The sequence below is a fragment of the Humulus lupulus genome, chromosome 3 (assembly GCF_963169125.1).
Source record: "Humulus lupulus chromosome 3, drHumLupu1.1, whole genome shotgun sequence".
Taxonomy (NCBI): domain Eukaryota; kingdom Viridiplantae; phylum Streptophyta; class Magnoliopsida; order Rosales; family Cannabaceae; genus Humulus; species Humulus lupulus.
The window spans coordinates 3,447,115-3,453,444 of NC_084795.1; positions in this window are offsets into that span (position 1 = coordinate 3,447,115).

Genomic DNA, 6,330 nt, shown 5'->3' on the forward strand with positions numbered 1-6,330 from the left:
CAACATTTAAGGGTTATTGCGAGTCATTGCAATAATCCTCTTCACATACTTAATAAACTTCTACATTTGTACATGATTCACTTAGAAGAATTAAATATATGTAAATATACATACAGGGCGCCTTTGTTAGATTGGTTACTTTTTTCGATGTCAACTCATCTTTCTTGTATTGGCTCTACCTGCATTAATTGTAAATGAAATTGTATGTATGTTAGTTTCTAATATAATTTATAACGAAAACTCTCGTAGAGTATATAAACATTAAATTAAATGTGGAAATATGCATAAAAAACTCTCAATTAAAACATATCTAGAAAATGTTATCCAACTCATAGGCATCCAAAATCCATAGCAAGAAAAACATTATCTTAAAAGAAATTTGAATGTCATCAACCAATAATGTTAATAAAGTAATATTTTACCGGAATATTTGGTCAAAATTCATGTAGTGTAAGAAAACAGTTTTCAATATTTTCTAATTTCAATATATTATTAAATCCATAATATTTTTTTATCATACTAAAATAATAGAATATCATAATATTAAATTTAATATAAATATCATATATAATTATTTGTTTCATTAATTACCAATTTAACCTCTCTTTTGTATATTTAGGTTCCCAACTTGAAATTTTCGTCTTTTAAAAATCTCTAACCTTCTAAATAATTTTTATTTATTAATCAATTCTAAGTCTACATAAAAAAAAATAATCGATAAATTATAATTTTTGCTATGCAAATAAAAGCTTATTAAATATATAAAAAAATCATATTATAAATGAATAAACAGTAAAATATATTTTTCATATTCTTTATTAGCTACAATGATTAATCATCAAGGCTTTATCACCAATATGTTTGTCATTGCTAGAAAACATATATATTTCGTTGCTAAAAATTGTTGAAGGTGTTACTATGATACCTTAACATGTCCAACACCATCTTATATGACATACTACACTACGCCAAATAGTACATACGACGTCGTTCACTATGAACCGAAGCTATTGATAATCTAGGTCAATAGCATAGGTTTAAAACTGACTCTACTGTTAACGAACATCATCTGTTACTAAACTGACATAGTACAGGAGCTTCAATAGCGTCGGTTCATAACCGACGCTTCTATTAAAATGAAACATTGCATTTCATTATTTGTAATGATAGCATTGGTTAAGAACCAACGCATCTGACCTAAATGACGTCGGTTTATGCTCAATAGCATCGGTTCTAAACCGACGCTAAAGTTGATATAGGAAAAAATTTGGGATCGTCTCCCTCATTCCATCCTGATCCCCTGAAACTAACACAACAAGAATTAAGGCTATTAGCAGCGGGAAGGTCGGCCGCTAATACAGGTTAGGTTCGCCACTAATTTGTATTAGTGGTGGGGCTCCGCTGTACCGCGAATTATTGGTTGCTAATAAGTATTATTAGCGATGGACTGACACACCCGCCGCTAATAACACATTATTATCGTCAGACAATAGCAGCGGATCCCGTCGCTGATACCTGTGTCAGATGCGACATTATTAGCCGCGAGGTCCACCGCTAATAATATTTTAATTATATATTTTAATAAATAATTTTAAATTAATTAATATTTATTAAATTTAAATATTTTAAAAATAATTCATAATAAATTTTAACAAAATAAACAATTAATTAATTCGAACATTAAAATTAATATATAATTTTAATATTTATCAAACTAGCTGATATCGCTATTTTCATTAAAAATAAATACACAATTAATTTAATCAAAATACATAAACTATTAACTAAATAAAATCATTAAGGTTAATATTGTAATTATCCTCATCTTCAATATTTTGTTGTGGCTGTGGTTGTGGCAGTGAGGGCGGCAGCTGTGTTTGTGGCGGTGAAGGAATATAAGGTTGCTGTAAAGATTGTCCAAGTGTGAGGTCCACAAACTGATCCCGAGACTGTGGCTGTATCATGGTGGATAAAAAAGGTTGCTGCGACCCGCTCCCAAACTCACTATATCTAGCATATGGCTGCTGGGACGAACCTCCAACCTCCCCATACCTAACATTAGGTAGCGGATGCTACATCGATCCTCCTTAAAAATCGGTAAAGTTAAAATATAGTGGAGGAGACTGGGAAGAGCGTTCAAACATGTTTCAAGTTTTGAAACTACAGAGGTTGTTGTGACAACAAATGTGGTGGATACTGTGGAGGAGGTTGGTACTGCTGCTGTGGTGGTGTATGAAGGTCAGGATGGGCGGTGTTACTCTGAGAAGATGTACCACCTTCAGATTGTGATGACAAATACCTCTGCAGAAAAATGTCAAACCTTGGGTCATATAGATTATTGGGTTGTTGAGGTACCACCATCTGAATCGTCTCATGCATTGCCTTCATCATGAGAGCCATAGTAGTCATATCTTCATTAGGCGTAGGAGCAGTATGTGCTTGGGACTGACTTTGATCTGTAGAGCTGGAGGTTGTCTTTCTCACTTTCCCTTTCACCCTATAACCCACTCCTCTTTGGCAGTCAGATCTCTCCCCGAGTACTTTACCTAGTATCTCATCTTGATTGAACGAGGACGGATCGATGCCACATACATTACCAAACCCCTAACTCTGCTGTTGAGACTGCCTATCAAGTTGTGACCTCTGAAGCTCCGCCGCCATTTTTTCATGTATAAAAAAAACATTATAAGCAAAAATTAGAAACATTAGAAACAAGAGAACAATAATATTTACTTGCATAATCTTGTTGAGCTGCCTCGTTGACATAAGTTTTTGTCGATTTTTTCATATGAACATCCCTCCAAGTATCAACAACATGCGCATTTGGGCTCTCCTATACAAATGTAAACAAAATGTTTTAGAATGTGTTATTTTTATAAAATTAAATTCACATCTTCGTGACACTTAGTTGCCAACGATTTTGTGCCTTGTGTTGTTACATACTTCATTTGTTTTCTGTTTGCTTAGTTTTTAGCGGAGCAAGCCAAAAATATTTCCCTAAAAAATAACTCACAAATATTCCTCCATTCTCCTTAGTGCAATGGTCAGGTGGCTTAGAGAGGACATTATCCCAATCTTCAGGTCCAACGTAATTATTTTTGAAGTGTTTATGTTTGATGTTCTTTCTCTCGCGATATCTTTCGCCCATCTCCTTATAAACAGTTGCTAGAACTGACTCACATTATGGATGACCGTCTATATTATAGTAATACTGCATTAAGAAATTTTTTTAGATGACTTTGTAAATAATGCAAATAAATAATGTAAAGAAAATGAATCCTCTTTATTCAATATTAAAAAATACTATATTTTAGTTAATACTAAACCATCCATTATTATATTTTATAAATTAATTTAAATTATCACTTAAATTTTGATTTTCACCAAAACAGTCCTATAATTATTTATATATTCCTATATATTTAATATATTTCCTCAATCTCATGCAAAACATGGGAACATTGTTCTAAGAATAAATACATTTTCTCTGAAATATGGTTTGTACACTTTGTAAAAATTAATTAATTCAAAAGCTAATCATGACTAAAAATTAATTAATTCTGTAAAAATAATTTAAAATACATAAAATCGCCACATACCTTGTGCCAAGTTGAAGAATTTAGTCTTAGATATTTCTCTAAGGAGCAAATAGAGAGAGGGCATGGTGGGTGTGTGGGTGCCGTTGCCTTGCGCCTGAGAGAGAAGAGAACGAAAGAGGGACGAATGAGCATAAATTCAAACTAAAAATCATTATAATAAAATTTGGTAAAATACTATTAGAAAACATACCTAGATTGAAGAGAGGAGAATAGAAGACCCGCCGTGGTGGGTTCCGTTGCCTTGCGTCTAAGAGAGAAGACCCGCTGCATTAAAATTTGAAGAGAGGATAAGAGAACGAGAGATGGGCGGACGAGGGGTTATGATAAAATTTGAACATACTCAAGAGCATTAGTGGCGGGACCCACCGCTATTAGTATTCCCCCACCACTAATAATAGTATTAGTGGTGGATAGTTCACCTCTACTAAAGGTGATTATCCGCCGCTCATAAACTTTTTAAAAAAACCCCTTCGTTTCCCAGGCATTTCATCTAGTGTATTAGCAGAGCACTACCTGCCGCTAATAATGGTAAGTCCGCCGCTAATATATATATTTTTAAAATAATCACACATTATTAGCGGCAGACCACCTATTTCGCCGCTAATACTCTGTACAATACCGGCGAACTGAGTCCGTCGCTAATAGCTACGCCACAAATGACATTAATTCTTGTAGTGTAAAATTGTAAAGGCGCTCATCACGACTGTGAACCCAGGCCCTCTCGAGCACTCCTAAGCCTCAAGAGCCCCTCCCGACCTTGGAACTTCACCCCTCTGTCACCCTTGAGAGCCCCTCCTTCCCACATCTCCGCCCTCCCCATGCGTAACTACTGCCCCTCCCATTTACGAGGTTCCACATTGTCTCCAGCCTTCTCGACCCAATTCCGAGACCCCCTCCCTTGCGGCTCAACCCTCCCCCATGGGTCTCCACTGCCCCGGGCCAAATCCGAGACCTTCCACGGTATTTTCATTATTTTTTCCATTAATATATATAAATTTATAATTATATGCTTATTTTAGTGTTAGTAAATTGATTATAGAAATAGGATTATAAATAATTTTATTATATAGGGATTATAAAGAAGATAAAATGTAGTTTAGTTTAAGTTTAAATTTAATTTAATAATATTTTTAATTAGGTTAAATTAATTGAAAATTTTTGTTATAATTTATTTGAATAATTTAATTTCTTTTTGCAATATAATTATATAATATGTTTTAATTGTTAATTGTTGTTAGGTTTGATGCTTTTTGTTGTGGTGATCCCATTTGTGGATATCTCCGAGCCTTCGCCCCTCGCCACCTCCACAGAGGTGAGGTTAATTGTTTTTCATTTTTTTAAATTTAGTTAAGTTAATTTTAATAATTTGATTTAAATTAGATAATATTGAAATTGTGGTTAGTTTTGACCTCTTTTTTTTTTTTTTTTTTTTTTTTGCAGTTGATAGGATTTGGTGGTGATCCTATTTGACGGCTAAGCATTTATCTTGGATGAGGTAATTCACTGGAACTTTAATAGTATATATATATATATATATACATATGTATATTGAAAGATATAGTTATATTAAATTTAGTGGAATTTAGGATGAAAAGTTAGTGAAGATAGGTTATGGGAATGTGTGCTGTATAAATAAGGGAAGTGCTGCCCAATTTTTTTTCAAGTAAATAACATTTATAGTTATGCAAGTTTGATATTGATTCATACTTATGCATGTTGATTGGTTGTTAGATTTTCATGTATTATGTAATGTTTATATGTACTATGTGAATTTTGGATATGCTATAAAAATAGGGGAGATGCTGCCCAATTATCTTTTAATATAGTAAATCTAGTCTTTGCGAAAATTTGAAATTTGTGGCTTGCTTGTTTTGTTTCTTAGAAAATTTACAATGGGTAGAGATTGGTTATCTTCAGATAGACTATAAGTGAAATATAGGGAAGGTGTTGAGTAATCTTGCAGTTTTGTGCAATAAATTTAGAAAATTTGAATTTTGTTCCATGTGCATGTCATAAGTGTGGCAACGTTGTGAATATTAAGCTTATTATAGTGAAGGAAATAGAGAGATTAGACTTATAATAAACTGAATGTATGAACACACAAGATTTTACGTGGTTCAGTTGTTAAAATCCACATAGTCCACGAGTCACTCTCATTTTTGTTTAGGAAATCTTGGAGAAATTATTTATGACAATTTATGTAGAGTTTTAGCATACAAAAAATCAACCCTTTTTACGATCAATTCCCTTTATAATTATAGGGAATTGTGGTGGACAATATTGGGTAACCATACAATAAATGGTAAGTTACAGGTTTAGGTAACTTCCCAAATTATTGAATATACATAAATGCCCTAATTATTCCTATGGTTGTTATTTTGGGTATTGGATACATAACGATTTTAAACATTTATTATGCATGAAGAATCTCAGAGTCTGTTGGGATTCGTCCTTATGCTCTTCATTGGACTTCCGCGAGCTAGATGCGCTATTCAATTGGATGTTATGGGAGAACAACGACCTGTCCTAGATCATACCTAGAGCTTGATGAGGGTGATTTGGACGCCATATATCTCAATCTCTATCACTGGCCTCTGAGGCGATCTGGAGGATCTTAAGCTATCCCAACCTGGGTGGCATAAACTCAAGCTATTTGATTTGGAGTAAAAGAAGTGTCTCCGGAGTCCAATATCCTTTATTTATTACTTGCCAACTGTGCCCTGAGTAAGAT